This window comes from Lagenorhynchus albirostris, chromosome X (assembly GCF_949774975.1).
Source record: "Lagenorhynchus albirostris chromosome X, mLagAlb1.1, whole genome shotgun sequence".
Taxonomy (NCBI): Eukaryota; Metazoa; Chordata; class Mammalia; order Artiodactyla; family Delphinidae; genus Lagenorhynchus; species Lagenorhynchus albirostris.
In genome coordinates, this window is record NC_083116.1 from 115752984 (window position 1) to 115769012 (window position 16029).

Genomic DNA, 16029 nt, shown 5'->3' on the forward strand with positions numbered 1-16029 from the left:
ATTCACACTTCACTAAGCCAAATAGACATTCTGCCAGTTATCTGGACTTTATTAAACTTTGCTTTATATGTAGTAGAAAAATCAAGGTAGGCCTCTGCTTTGCACAGTCATTTATTTGATTATGAGCTGTATTTTCAAGTCTATTTTGGAGTGAGGTTTGTCCTCATGTAAGTACTGAGCGTTTGCTGGTGCAGCTCTTAATGGTGAGAACGGATGTTGAAGAAAGCAAACACCATATGCCCTTTGTTTCCCGTGCATGTCCCCTCCTGGAGGCTGGGTGGAGTGTTTCAGCTGTCTCGAATAATCTCCATTTTGCTGTGACTGCAGACTTCGTGGTTCTCCAGCTCTCCTCTCTGATGTTAGTTACAACTTCTTCCTAATTAGGTGGCTCTTTTTCCTCTTTCTCCCCGGGGTCATAAAGGTTCCACACTCTCAAGTGCCAGAGACTGGATTCATTTTGAAAAAAAACGCAGTTCACTCGATTTGTGAGAGAAATAAGCACAGAGAGAGAAAAAAAAACCCACCCAGTGTGAATATGTAGCGGGAGGGGCGGGTGGGCTGGGTACGGGACAGGATGCTTAGAATAATTCTGCTGCCAAGTGAATCACAGGGACTTGCAGTTCTCGGCGAGCACGGAACACACTCCTGCCCAGAGTTCAGACACAGTCAGCCCGCTCTCACCATTTCATGCTCCGCGGTATGGAGCTTTCGGCAGCCAAAGCCCCGAGTGCTGCCGATGCGTCTGAGATTGTAAGTAGGCCATACATCTGTTTCGATTGTTATTATGTCTGCATCTTTTGTAGCCTGTTGCCCGACTGCTTCGTAGGCCGGGAGGGAGGCACGATAGGGAATTTGGTCCTGGTTCAGTCCTTCCGAGATGGTGAGCAACACCGTTTTCCATTTGGACCCAGGTGTTTCAGTTTTCTTGTTTGCGGAGGAAGGGAATTTCTTTCCCCAAGCCCTCCTCAGTGACAGAAGTGGCTTTTGGCTGAGCCCCTTTGGTAGCGGCACCTATAAAGATTTGGAACAGGTCTGTCATCTGGCGGGATGGCTCTTTCCTTCTCCTGACCGCTGTCAATGAGTTTTTTCCAGGGGACACGGCACACGAGACAACCCCAGTCAGCCAAGCCCACCCCCGAGTCCCCACGCCTGCAGATGGCCCTTTCACGGGTGAAGTGTCCCTGTCAAGGGTTGGGAGTAGGTAACATTTCTGAGGCAGCTGACAGAGTTGGGAGGCTGGGATGAAGCCAGGTGTGGAATCCAGCTTTCCTGTGGTGGGAAGGAATAAGGGGGCAGGAGAGGAGAATGACAGGGAGGCAGGACAGAAAGTTAGATCGGGGGCTTTTCATGTCACTGTCCTGTTGCTCGATGCCAGCCCAGGTGGCAGGCAAGGCTCAAATCCTCACTCAGCTAACTGTAGCCTGGGGCCACTAACAAAAATCTCTCCTGGTCTTACTTTTCTCACTTGAAAATTGTGATCACTGCACTTCATGGGATTGCTGTATTATTTGGAGTGATGAGCGTGAAAGCACCTGGCACTTGGTCAGCACTCCCTAAGTGATGTATTTTGCCCTCCTTTACCCCTTCTCCTTCCTCAGTGGGATATTAGACCATCAGTGCAAGCAGTGTGCTGGGCTCTGAAATGCCACCCATGTTGCTGTCCCCAGCTTGTTTGCGGGCAGCCTTTGTGGCCGTCGAGTTCCCTTGGTTGGTGTCATAGGTTTATCTTGAGGCCGGCCAGTTGGCCTGGTTGCCCTTTTATTCATGGGTACATGACTCCCCAGAACAAGGAGGTCTCGGGGAGAAGGTGTGAGTGTGTCGCATTCATGTCTCACAGATCTGTTTGCCTTAGAGATCATGGGGACTGGGGAGGCTGTGCTAAGAGCCCTAGATGGAGAGTGATCATTCAGAAGAGCCATTTCTGCTTCAGCTTTGAATTTCCAAGTTATCAATACCTATGTTCAGCCGGCGCAAGGGAGAAGAAAAAGGAATGATAAACCTCGAAGAACACTGCTCAGCAATTTATCTGATTTCTGATTCAGAAGTAGGTGTAGAGCTACTTCGCCGTGACTTTACATCCAGTTGTTTCAGTCATCCTGTTCATGGATTCAGCCAACCTCCATGCACATGGGTCAATTCCTAATTGCCTTCCCACCATTCGGTGTGTTTGCTTGTTTAGGGGGATTTTCTAGAGCCTGTCTTGTTAATTAGTTTTACCGGGTGCTTTATATTTGCTGCCTGTGAGTTAATTGCTAATAATAGTGTTCCCTTGTCAGTTACAAGTTCTCCCACCCCTTTGCCCCCATTGAATTCCATGTATTTCATCTCATATTTATGCTAAAACAGTTTGTCTCTAGCTGGCAAGACTCCTTAATAACTGTACTCATGAGCTGTAACACAATGGTAATTTTTACCCTTGATTTTGGAGACATTGTATCATCTGTACATTTTGTTTTGTGTGCAATGATTTAAGAGTGCCTTTTTCTCCTTAACCAACATCAAAGTCATGTATCACAATGTACCAACCTTTAGTAGCTCTCTGTTGCTCTTCATTGGAACCCACCTTCTTGCCCACCACCGGCTGTGCCTTGTATGATCTGGCACGTGCCTATCTTTGCAGCCTCATCGCGGTCACCCTCCCACTTGGCCACTTCCTCCTACCATACCACCGCCCTGGCCCCCCTAGCACCTGCTGAGCCCCTTCCTGCTGCTGGGCCCAGGCACTTGAGGTGCTTTCTCCTGGGAGCACCCTTTCTTTGGCTCTTGCTTGGCTGGCTCTTGTTCTGCTTTCAAGTGTTACTCAGAGAAGCCCTCCTGAGCCATCTTATCTAAAGGGACTTCCTCCATCTTAAGCTTCCTTCTCCCTTCCCGTCACATCACCACATCTATTTCTTGCAGGGCGCTTACATCACAGCCTGTAAATCCCTTGTTGCCTCATTGATTTACTTGGCACTTGCTGTCTCCTTCACTGGAATTTCAGCCCTGGTGCGGGCAGAGGCCTTGTCTGTCTTATTCCACTGTATCCCCGGCGCCTAACTCAGTTCTAGACACATAGTAGATGCTCAGCAAATATTTGTTGAACGAATAGAGGCTTTGGATGCCTGATACAGTGGATGCCTTTTAAGTCGTGTGCGACTGCAAGCTGATGAAGTTAGTTCCCTCTTTTCTGTGCCAGACCCTCCCCATCCCATGTGCCTCCGTCACTGCTCCAGACCCCAGGGCCCCGTTTCCCTCTCCTGGCAAGCCCATGGCTGGTATCAGGAGTCACCCTCTAACTGTTTTAAGCATCACTTTTGTTCTCAAAATGAAAACCACCTGTCTTCAAAGTGATTTGCTTAAAACAAATGCGTATTTCTTTAACAAGGCCTTCCTCCCCTTCTGCCTTTCCCCACCTCCTGCCAAGAAGAATGGGAAAACACTCTTATCTTGGAAAGTGATTTTTCCCTCTGGTCACAACCCACAGCTGGATGATTTATCAGCCAGTGTGCTGGGCAATAGCTTCCCCACCCTGCGGCTCTCAAACGGTGATGATTTGTTCTCCTGAGAGGCTTGAAGGGGGTCCTGTGATGGGGGCTCGGCCTTGACACTGCCCATCTTTGTATATTTCCTTTAAACGTCCTTCCTACAGGTACGGAACCTAGCCCAGGGCACCATGTAAATGGCGGCAGGGGTGGGGATGGTGTCTAAGTGCTTTCTGGTGGACTGTTTGCCAGCTCATTGATTCCTTAACACCAACTCGGGGGAGTAAATAGTATTACCCCCATTTTAGAGGTGGTGAGATGGAGGCTCACAGAGGTTAGATAGGTCATAAGCAGCCAGAATCAGAACCCAGGTCTTTCTGGCTTCCAAATCCACGTATTATTTGTTGGTGTACTCAGTGTTCCTTAGGCTGTTTTTTTTTTTCCCTCACTACGCGGCTTGCGGGATCTTAGTGACTCGGCCAGGAATTGAACCCGGGCCCTTGACGATGGAAGCGTGGAGTCCTAACCACTGGACCACCAAGGAATTCCCTCTTAGGCTTTTTTTTTTTAATATAAATTTATTTATTTATTTTTGGCTACATTGGGTCTTCGTTGCTGTGCCGTGGGCTTTTCTCTAGTTGCAGCGAGCTGGGGCTACTCTTCATTGCGGTACTTGGGCTGCTCGTTGTGGTGGCTTCTCTTGTTGCAGAGCACGGGCTCTAGGTGCGTGGGCTTCAGTAGTTGTGGCACGCGGGCTCAGCAGTTGTGGCTCGTGGGCTCTAGAGCGCAGGCTCAGTAGTTGTGGCGCATGGGCTGAGTTGCTCCGCAGCACGTGGGATCTTCCTGGACCAGGGCTCGAACCCGTGTCTCCTGCATTGGCAGGCAGATTCTTTTTTTTTTAAGAAGATGACTTTTAAATGTATGTATTTATTTATTTATTTGTTTATTTTTTCTGTGTTGGTTCTTCGTTTCTGTGTGAGGGCTTTCTCCAGTTGCAGCGAGCGGGGGCCACTGTTCATCACGGTGCGCGGGCCTCTCACTGTCGCGGCCTCTCTTGTTATGGAGCACAGGCTCCAGACGCGCAGGCTCAGTAGTTGTGGCTCACGGGCCTAGCTGCTCCGCGGCATGTGGGATCTTCCCAGACCAGGGCTTGAACCCATGTCCCCTGCATTGGCAGGCAGACTCTCAACCATTGCGCCATCAGGGAAGCCCCGGCAGGCGGATTCTTAACTACTGCGCCACCAGGGAAGCCCCAAGCCTTTTTTTGGACTATGTCTTGCCGTTAAAAAACAACCTGGCAACTTAGCATACATGTACACATACAGTACACATGTGCATATATGTACACATACATGTAGCTGCAAAACACTTCCTGAAGCAGTAGTTGCCTTCACTGTGTGTGATGCACTCTTTCATTCTCTGTTCTTTTCAAAGAATGCTGGTCAGCATATAGCAGGATTCCCTTCTTTTTAAAGGCTGAATAATATTTCATTGTATATATATGCCATGGTTTCTTTATCCATTCATCCATCAATGGGTGGATGTTGTTTCCATACCTTGGTTGCCAGGGGCTGGGGGGGAGAGGGAAATGGGAAGTTGCCATTCAGTGGGTATAAAGTTCCATTTATGCAAGATGAATATGCTGTAAAGTTCTGCTGTGCAGCAGTACTGTGTTGTGCACTTAAGTTTTAAGAAGGTAGGCTCAAGTGAAGTGTTCTTACCCGCCCCCTCACACACACACACAGAATGCTGGTGAGGACCTTATAAATTTTTTTTTTGGAACTCAGCTGTTTTTATTTCACTCCTTTTTAAAAAAATTTTTTTGGAGTATAGTTGCTTTACTGTGTTAGTTTACTGTGTTAGTTTCTACTATACAGCAAAGTGAATCAGCCATACATATACATATATCCCCTCATTTTTGGATTTCCTTCCCATTTAGGTCACCACAGAGCACTGAGTAGAGTTCCCTGTGCTATACAGTAGGTCCTCATTAATTATCTATTTTATACATAGAGTCAATAGTGTATAGATGTCAATCCCAATCTCCCAATTCATCCCACCCCCTCTTTCCCCCTTGGTTTCCATATGTTTGTTCTCTACATAATACAAGCCACAGGCCGGGAGAAAATATTTTCAAAAACACATTGATAAAGGACTCATGTCTAAAATATTAAAAAGAACACTTAAAACTTAGGTATAAGAATACATATATCCCAATTAAAAATAAAATAGCTGAACAACACTTCACCTCTGCTTATGAGGTTGCAGAGCAACCATAATTTTCATTCATTGCTTATGGGAGTGCAAAATGGTACAGCCACTTTGGAAGGCAGTTCGGCAGCTTCCCAAAAAGTTAACATACTCTTACAAAGCTAAATATATATGACTTAGCACTTCTGCCCCTAGATATTTCCCCAAATGATTTGAAAACTTATGTTGACACAAAAACATGTACATGAATGTATAGTAACTTTATTCATAATAGCCAGAAACTGGAAAAATCCAAGATGCCCCTCAGTAGGTGAATAGATGAACAAACTATATTACATTCATTGTAATATTATTTAGCTATAAAAAGAAATTAGCTACTGAGCTATGAAAAGGCCTGGATGTATGTTTCATACATATTGCTAAGTGGAAAACGCCAGTATGAAAAGGCACAATAATGTATGACCCCACATTATAGGAAATTCTGGAAAAGGCAAAACTATAGAGGCAGTAAAAAGATCAGTGGTTGCTAGGGGTTTAGGGAATAGAAGGAGAGTTGACTAGCTGAAACACAGGTAATTTTTAGGGTGGTCAAAATATTCTGTATAATACTTGGATGCTAGATACATGACATGCATTTGTGAAAGCCCAGAGAAGAAGTTTGCAGAACAAAGAGTAAATATTAATGTATGCACATTTTAAAAATCATTTAAGTAGTTGGGTGATCCTAGGAAGGAATGCATACTGTGACAAGATAGTCTAGTTGTTTTATAATTGCATAAAACAGTCTTAGTGAAGCGGATGGGGGATAAGGCGTGGCCCTAAATGACTTTGGAAATGAGTAGAATCTGTAAGAGTAAAGGCAAAAGAAATTGCACGTAAGTGCTGTACTTTAGTTGATGACGCTGTTTCCCCTGGGGGTACAGGTTAGAAATTCTGATACTGTTATACATGTGTACTGGAATTTAACAGTTAAGTAAATGAATGGCAGATGGGAGAGCCAAGTTTCTCACTGATTGGACGGGAGGTTATAGAAGTGAATAGGCTAGAATGATTCTTGTGGTTATGATTTATAGTTCAAGACATTAATTTGAACTCATGTTTAGCTGAAAATAGATTCAGATGATTTCTATATGAAATATTTATAGATATATGTATATATACAGGTTAGTACACACATGTACTAACATGCTTCATGTTCTAGCAGCTGACAGGACCTAGAAGAAGTGAATATCCAGTAGCAAAAAACACACCTAGCAGTCAGATTTAGGTTTCTAAAAGCATTCTCTAGCAAAGTAACCAAGGTTCCTTGGAAAAATGATTCCAGGGCTGAAGCAGGAAATATACACGATGAGACAGAGCATCTTGTAGTGCCAGAAAGTGATTTTTACAAAATCTACATTGATGGAGGTATGTCAAAGGGACAAATTAGCCACCTGGAGAGGTCCCAGTGGCCAAATCTGAAATACTTTGAATAACAAAATAAATTAGTATTGGATTAAAGCCTAAAGTATAAAGTAAATTTCCATGAGTCCATATTGATGTAAAGAAGATTGAATAAGTAAATAAATGGGGCACATAAACAAATACCCCTTGCCAAAGAATTCCAAATAATTTAAGTAGATACTTTGACCTCAAGGAGAGAGAGCCTAAATCCCCATTCCTTAAGTCTAGGTTATGCATAATGACTTCCTTTTAAATTATGGAAGAAAGGAGACAAGAATAACTTCATAGTGGAGAAACCTGACAACCACTATCTCAGTCAGGTGATGGAAGTCAATATCAATGCCACGTTGATAATATGTACCCTTGACATGATGTGTTGACTGTGGCACTTTACCTCTGCAGTCTTCTGCGCAAAATACATAACTCAATCTAACCACTGGGAAAACATCAGACAAATCCCAAAAGAGGAAGTGATACAAAATATATAACCATTACCCCTTAAAACTTTCAGGGTCATCAAAAACAAGGAAGGTCTGAAAAACGATCACAGAGAGAAGTATCCTAAAGAGATATGACACTAAGTATAACATGGACCTTCTAAATTGATTGCATGACCCACTAATTGATGGCAACCGGAACTCTTTTGGAAACAGCTTGACAAACACTAGTGTAGGTGAGATGTAATATATGCTTACTTTACATAGAGCTTTACATGATGTAAGCTACTTTCTAAAATGTCTGTGGAAGTATAACATACATATATAAAATGCACATGAGAGTAAGCTTGTTGAAGTTTTGCAAACTGAACATATCTGTGTAACCATCAAATCAAAACACACACCGCTAATTAAGCTTCTTTGAATCAAGACAGGCAGGCATGGAGTACAACAGAAACAGATATGCCCACGATTTGTTCTGAATTATGCACATCTAGCTTACTTGATAGAATTTCTCTTTTTAGATCGATATTTTGTGTTTCCAGTGATGGGGCCTGACTGGTACTTTAGATCTAACAACCACCCAAGGAATGGAACAAGGCTTCCGTAAGGGCTGTCAGAAATGGGCAGAAAAGGAGGCTGGCTGAGCATGGGCCTGGCAAAATATGAACAACGAGGAGGAGGGGGAAAGGGCCAGGCCCCGAGGTTGGATATGGAAACATTCAAGTGTGAGGATTTATGGTGATAGTAATTGAGACCAATTTTACGGAAATTTGGGGGAGGGGTGTGAATGGGAAGGAGGGAAGGGAACTTGTGATTAGAGTCCCAGGCCCCTAGAAGCCAATGAACTTTTGTGTGAAATAAGGAACTTCTACCTCTCATGGTGGGTATTGACTTTTTTTTTTTTTTTTTTTTTGCGGTACGCGGGCCTCTCACTGCTGTGGCCTCTCCCGTTGCGGAGCACTGGCTCCGGACGCGCAGGCTCAGCGGCCATGGCTCACGGGCCTAGCCGCTCCACAGCATGTGGGATCTTCCCGGACAGGGGCACGAACCCGTGTCCCCTGCATCGGCGGGCGGACTCTCAACCACTGCACCACCAGGGAAGCCCCGGTATTGACTTTTAGAGAAAATTGTTTTAGCACACTGAAGCAAACTGCTTATTTCTTGGCGAAAGACATAAATGCATCTCAATACAAACGCAAGCTAGAGTAACTCAGCTTTCGTAATATGTGTGTCTGCAAGGCTGTCTAGGTGGACAAATTGTCCATAGTTCGTTGTAATGGGATGTCCGCAGAAATGAAAGAGAGCATTTACTGGGGTTTTAAACATTACATGCTGTTACAAAATTTGGGTAATCAACGCCCTTGGTGAAATGCAGTGATAGCAAATTTTGTCAAACTGCAGCAGCTTCCTTGAATCAGGGACTTTGGGATAATAATAAAATCCTTTAGTCATTGTGGACTAGATAAGCTCTTGACCTGTGGTGCTCACTGTGGGTTGGTGCTTAATTCTGCATGTGTTGTGACTGTGCTTGTGCAAAAAAAGTCCTGGGACTGTAACACACACACACTGTGGCCCAAGAGGAGGCACCCCGCTGGGGATAGGGAGCGGCTGTATTGGGACTTCCCTGGTGGAGCAGTGGTTAAGAACCTGTCTGCCAATGCAGGGGACACGGGCTCGAGCCCTGGTCCAGGAAGATCCCACATGCCGCGGAGCAGCTAAGCCTGTGCACCACAACTACTGAGCCTGCGCTCTAGAGCCTGCAAGCCACAACTACTGAAGCCCGCGTGCCTAGAGCCTGTGCTCTGCAACAAGAGAAGCCACCACAATGAGAAGTCCGCGCACCACAATGAAGAGTAGCCCCCGCTCGCCGCAACTAGAGAAAGCCCGTGCACAGCAACGGACACCCAATGCAGCCAAAAATAAATAAATAAATAAATAAATTTATTAAAAAAAAAAACAAAAGAATGAGTTACTGTTCCTTTCTTGGAGCTGAGCGTCATGCCAGGGCAGTAAGTACTTGCTGGATGAATGGAGGGAGAAAGAAAAAAAAAATCATAGCTAGCATTTACTAGTGTGTACTATGTGCTTTGCCTCTTTGATCTGATCTAGTCATCAGAACAAGCCTTTGACGTAGACACTGTGAATATCCTTACCTTTAGAGTGAGCTTCTGTCCCTGTTTGCCAGGGGACTGTCCTGGTGTTTGCCTGTTGTCCTAGCATTGACATCGATAACCTCCTTTTCATTCCAAAATGTCCTGGTTCAGATGATAAATTCTTTTTAAAAAAATTTATTTTATTTATATACATTATTTATTTTTGGCTGCATTGGGTCTTCGTTGCTGCATGCGGGCTTTCTCTAGTTGAGGCGAGCAGGGGCTACTCTTTGTTGCGGTGCGCGGGATTCTCATTGCGGTGGCTTCTCTCGTTGCGGAGCACGGGCTCTAGGTGCGCGGGCTTCAGTAGTTGTGGCTCGCGGGCTCAGTAGTTGTGGCTCGCGGGCTCTAGAGCGCAGGCTCAGTAGTTGTGGCGCACGGGCTTAGTTGCTCCGCGGCATGTGGGATCTTCCCGGACCAGGGCTTGAACCTGTGTCCCCTGCGTTGGCAGGTGGATTCTTAACTACCGTGCCACCGGGGAAGTCCCGATAAATTCTTTCACTCTGAAACTTCAGGTCTTGTCATTTGACCACTAAGTTCTACTGCTTCACAATTTAGGTCAAGGAACATGTATTAAAACAGCGTTCTTGATGTTTTCCAGTCCCCGTCTTTAGTAAAAATCACTGCCGTGACGTGTGACTAAGGGCAGTAGGAATGTGCTAAGCGAAGACCCATTGAAATCCTCTGTGTGAGCTCATTGCTGAATCTAGACGATGAGTAGCCTGGAGTGATAATACTGTTCACAAATGCCTGGTGCTTTATTATTTACAAAACCCTTTCTCCTACTGTATTGCGTTGAAACTTCTTGGCCCTGTGGTGTGGGTGGTGGTATTTCCATTTTCGGAAGGAGGATGCAAGGTCAGCAGGCCGACGTGGTCACCTGCCTGAGGTTTTACAGCCAGAAAAGGAGCTGATCCCAGATTCGACGCAGATATTCTGCCTCCATCAGCATTTTCTACCCTGCCAGACATGCCTTATGCAGCTATTCGACGGTGCTCTGGGGTTTTTTTAATTTTATTTTTTTAAAATTGAAGTTTAGTTGATTTACAATGGTGTGCCAATCTCTGCTGTACAGCAAAGTGACTCATTTATACACATATAGACATTCTTCTTTTCATATTCTTTTCCATTATGGTTTATCACAGGATATTGAGTATAGTTCCCTGTGCTGTACAGTAGGACCTTGTTGTTTATCCATCCTACATATATTAGTTTACACCTCGAGGGTGCTGCTTATGGAGCATTAGGACGTCACCTGGAGATTCATTAACCCCAACACAGGATTCCACAACCTCGACACTGTTGACATTTTCGGCTATTTAAGCCTATTGTGGGGCTGTCCCATGCACTGTAGGATGTTTAGCAGCATCTCTGACCTCTACCCACTAGATGCCAATACACACACCTCCTTTCCTCCCCCAGTTGTGACAGTGAAAAACGTCTTCAGGCAGTGTCAAATGTCCCCTGCAACACAATTGCCCCTGGTTACACCTGTCATTTCCCTCTCTCTCTAGTTTCTAAAGCATCAGAAAAACTATTGAAAGCCCCACAAAGGGGCAGAAAAGAGGACAAGCAACACATTTCACGTGAAATTCGATTCCACAAAAGAACATTGGGTTCTTATCCCAAGGAAGGATAAGATAGCCACCATTTTTTAAAGTCAAAAATCACACAATTAAAAATGTTTTGTAATAGAAAAGTTAGAATAGAGATCAGCTGAAATATGCACATACAAAATCTCCTGTGATCCAACTGCCCAGAGATAACTATTGATACAATTTACATTATGCTTTCGCTCCTTCTAACCTTTTTGAACACAAGTGTATAAATATGTGTATCATTTTTCAAATAGGGCTGTGCCACAAATGCTGTTATAATCACTGCAGATATATTTCTATGTCTATGATACAGAGCTGCAGAGCGTTTCATTGTATGGCTACAGTATAATTTATTCACTCAGCCTCCTGTTGTGTACATTTGTTTTGTATCTACTTTTGCTTTTGCTTTTACATGCAGAGCTCTGTTGAGGATTCATGGTGTGCATCTAAGCCTTTCACAGCTTTTTTTTCCTTATAGAAATAAGGAAATTTTAGCATCTAATGAACAAGTATCCAGGTCATAATGTGCTGGATTGTATTTTGATTATATTACGTACTTTTGCCCCTTAAAATTATGGAAAGTGCATTGATAAAATTTTGTTTATGCACTCAGCTTGCAGAATGGAGTGTGGAAAGTTCTTTGGTTTTCTGATTAAATGATGATTAATGAGAAACCATTTAGGTTCCAGGCCTTGCTCATGAAAACCACTCTTAACTCAGGCTACTTCCTGAGTAGGAATTACAGCCCATTGACAATCAGTGAGTCTTCCTTTAATACTGTTCACTTCTGAGAGTAATTTAGGGCTATGTTCTCATGAATTCTCATCGCTCAAGTATTTTTCTTATACGTGTTTAAAATGGAAAAAAAAAACCTCGTGGTAAAAACATTGAAGCAGTACAGAAGAGCTTAAATATTCCCTACTTTACTCCCCTCTTGTTTTTTTAATTCCCTAGATATTTTTAATGCAACTACAAACAATAAAAACATACAAAAATTTTTTTTAAGCCCCACAAACTAGACAGTATGCAAGGTCTGATCCGAATGGCTTTTTTCAGTTAAAGTTTCCTTCTATGTCTGCACCTTATTCTGTGCAGTTGATGCCCTATTTGGGGTTCTTTCAGGCCTTTCTTTTTCATCAGCAACAAAGCACCCTATTTATGTGAGTGCACCTGAAGGATAAATGTCTAGCAGTGGAGTTGTTGGGTTAAGAGTCTGTCCTTAGAATTTTCATAGATACTGCTAATTGCCCTTCTACCAATCGTGTGTATATATATATATATATATATATATACACACACACACACACACACATATATATATACACACACACATACATACATACATACATACATACATACATACATATATATCCTGGCTTGCTTCCAGCAGGCATTTTTTTTTTCTGCCTGGCATAAACTATGGATTAATAAACCCTGTGGTTGAACCTCATCTATGGGAAGGGCCATAATTGGTTAGGAGGAGCCCACAGTCTCCCTAGTGACCATTCTAGGGATTGACTCCTGGCCTTGGGGGAACCAAGGGGGAGATTTATTTACTGACTTTCTCCTGGAATTGGTCTGGAACTGGCTTTTACTTTTGTCAACCGTGGAGTAAGAAGTACATGTGTAAAGCTGGGAGACGATACCCAGGTAGGTGACTTTCTGGTGATGTTTGACGGAGTGTCTCAATTAGAATTGAGGTGGTTAGAAATGGACCTTTGTTACTAAAGAGGTTGCAATATTTACTTCTCAGTGAGTCTCTGAAATAGAAGAGCATGTCATTTAGCATTTGGTACAATGTACTAAATGTAACATGTCAATATAATAAACGTAACTCTAATGTGATACAGTCATTTCATAGCCATTTTCACTCCCCTTACGTTTTCTGTAAAGTCTTTTCTGATGTTTCTCCCTTTTCCGTCTTTGTCTACTCCATATTGATAATTTTTTGTACTGTCCTGTTTTTTTGCGGTACGCGGGCCTCTCACTGCTGTGGCCTCTCCCGTTGCGGAGCGCAGGCTCCGGACGCGCAGGCTCAGTGGCCATGGCTCACGGGCCCAGCCGCTCCGTGGCATGTGGGATCCTCCCAGACCGGGGCACGAACCCGTGTCCCCTGCATCGGCAGGTGGACTCTCAACCACTGCGCCACCAGGGAAGCCCTGTACTGTCCTTTTAAAAAACTGATAATTACGGTCAGTGCCGCATTTTGGACCTTTTGTTGTTTTATTATCTTATTTGTGACCAGCTTTGTCTCCCTAATCAAATGTTCACCACCCTTTGGTTTCTAGTCCTCATCGCCCTAGCACAGTGTTTGGCATATACGTATTTGGGTTGGGTGCTCACTTCAGAATCCTCATTTTATGGGGTCTCTGGTAAAAGAGGACCATCCCTGGACGGCCCCCCTTTGGGCCCCAGGACGGTGATCATTAAGGTCTGTGTTGCCTCACTCTTAAGGGCCTTGCTTTCCTGCCCAAGGGAGGGCACAGCAAGGTGCCATATTTTATTGGTTTTGTATTTGAAGCCACGGAGGTTGGCCAGTGTTTGAAGGTGGTTCCATGGCCCCTGGCGGGCGCAGCAGCTGCCACAGCCCTGGATAACAGTGAGGGGCCTGTACTTTCTGAGAAGTCGGGGGGCTTTCTGATGGGCACTTCAAATGTTCACTCACTGCAGTCTTGCCCAGAATTTTTTGAGTCAGCCTGGGGTGAGCCACCCCGAGGCTGAGATACAGAGAGGAAAGCAGGGCTGAGGAAACTGACTTTTCCTGTCAGTGAGCCTGAAATTGGGGCAACTCTTGATATGCACGCCGTTGTCCAGTGCTGTAGCTAATGCTAGGAGATGACCTAGGAACTCGGGGCAGGGGCCCCTGCCCTGAAGGCGGAAGCTGACGGCTTTTTAGGTTTGGCCTCCAGCGGGGCTCCTTGGGCTCTTCTCTGCCTTCTCCTCATCCCTCCAGGGCTTACACCCGGGGCCCTGCTGACACTGTTCTCCGGGGAGCTTCCAGAGGCATGGCCTACACCTCAGCAGGGAGTCTTAAAAAAGAAACAAGCCAGAGAACTTTATTTTTCTTATTGTTCAAGTAATAGATTTTCTTTTATAGCAAATAAAGAGAACCTTTTAGAGGCAGACAGTGTGATCCAAGGAAAATGGCCTTTGGAGCCAAATGGTTCTGGGATGGAATGTGGGCTCTGTGACTTTTTCCTTAAGGAGCTGTTATGAGCTGAATTGTACACCCCCCCAAATTCATATGAGGCTAGTCTAACTGGTGTCCTTGTAAGAGAAGGGGCCTAGGATACGGAGAGACACCAGGGATGCGTACACCAAGCAAAGACCATGTGAGGACGCAGTGAGACGGTGGCAGCCTGCAAGCCAAGGAGAGAGGCCTCTGATGAAACCAAACCTGCTGACACCTTGATTTTGGACTTCTAGTCTCCAGAACTGTGAGAAATCAATTCTGTTGTTTAAGCCCCCCAGTCTGTGGTATTTTTTATGACAGCCCTGGCAAATTAATATAGGTGCTTTTAGCAAGTCAGCTCCTCCAATTTTGCTTCCCCCATCACTAAAGAGAAGACCACAACACCTGCCTTTCAGAGTCTATGTGAGGGACAGACATAATCCTGGCTTAGAGCAGGTACTCATAAATGGTGCCGGTGATTTAATAGTATAATGATAGAAACCACCACCCTGTCCCCCACCTAGGTTTTCTGGCTTCAGCCTGATTTGAGGGGTTTTTTCCTTTCTTTCTTTCTTTTTTTTTTTTTACTTTCCTTTTAAGTGCTTTTCAAACAGGGTTGCAAAGAACTCCTGGGATCAGAGGAAGTGGGTACTTCATGGGTTTATAACACGCAATGAAATATTTTCTTCTGATTAATCCTTTTCATCCTTTTAATCTCCTAACATACTGGTGTTCCAGGTACAATTTTATTTAGGACAAGGATTCTGCTGCTAAAATTAATTGAAAGCACCTTTGGGTGTGGTATAAATATTTCCTGTACCTAATATCCACTGTATTAGTTTGCTAAGGCTGCCGTCACAAAGTACCACCAACTAGGGGTACTTAAACAACAGAAATGTATTGTCTCACAGTTCTGGAACCTGGAAGTCCAAGATTGTGGAGTGGGCAGGGTTGATTTCTTCTGAAGTTCTGAGGGAGACTCTGTTCCAGGCCTCTCTCCTAGCTCCTGGGGGGTTTGCTGGTGAGCTTTGATGTTCCTTGGCTTGTAGATGCGTCACCTTGATCTCTGCCCTCATCCTCGCACGGCGTTCTCTCTGCGTGCGCATCTCCATTTCCAAATTTCTCCTTTTTGTAAAGATGTCGGTCATGTGGATCAAGGCCCACTCAGATGACCTCATCTTAACTTGATTGTCTGCAAAGACCCTATTTCCACATAAGGTCACATTCACAGGTATTGGAGAGTAGGACCTTAAACGTCTTCTGGAGGATACAATTCAAGCCATAACAGCAATGATACTGGAACCCAATTTGCCGTCTGTGTCCCTCTGCCTGCAGCTGGCAGCTTCCCAGGAGAAGTGTCCTCGCCTGGTCTACAGCTTCCATTCGTCTTGCAGGTTTTAGCTCAGAAGTCACCTCCTCAAAGAGCTCTTCTGCAGCTACTCTCAGTATAGATTGATTGAATGAATGAAATAGATTGTGGAGTAAAATTGAAATGTGACTGAGAATTATGCCGATATTTTGCCCTAAAAGTGTGAGGGAGCTTCTCTCTAC

At 44.5% G+C, this 16029-nt stretch overlaps 1 protein-coding gene across 5 annotated transcripts in view; it reads left to right on the forward strand.

The window, feature by feature from the left end:
- The window catches only part of SH3KBP1 (SH3 domain containing kinase binding protein 1), a 344191-nt gene that overhangs the window by 82523 nt on the left and 245639 nt on the right, over positions 1-16029 (forward strand). Inside the window, exon 1 of one of the 5 annotated variants that reach the window (XM_060136883.1) lies at positions 733-750. The exons of the other annotated variants lie outside the window; for them this stretch is intronic. The gene's annotated coding sequence lies outside the window, so the exon portion shown is untranslated. Of the gene's footprint in view, positions 1-732; positions 751-16029 lie in introns of those variants that run through there. 5 annotated transcript variants of the gene reach the window in all.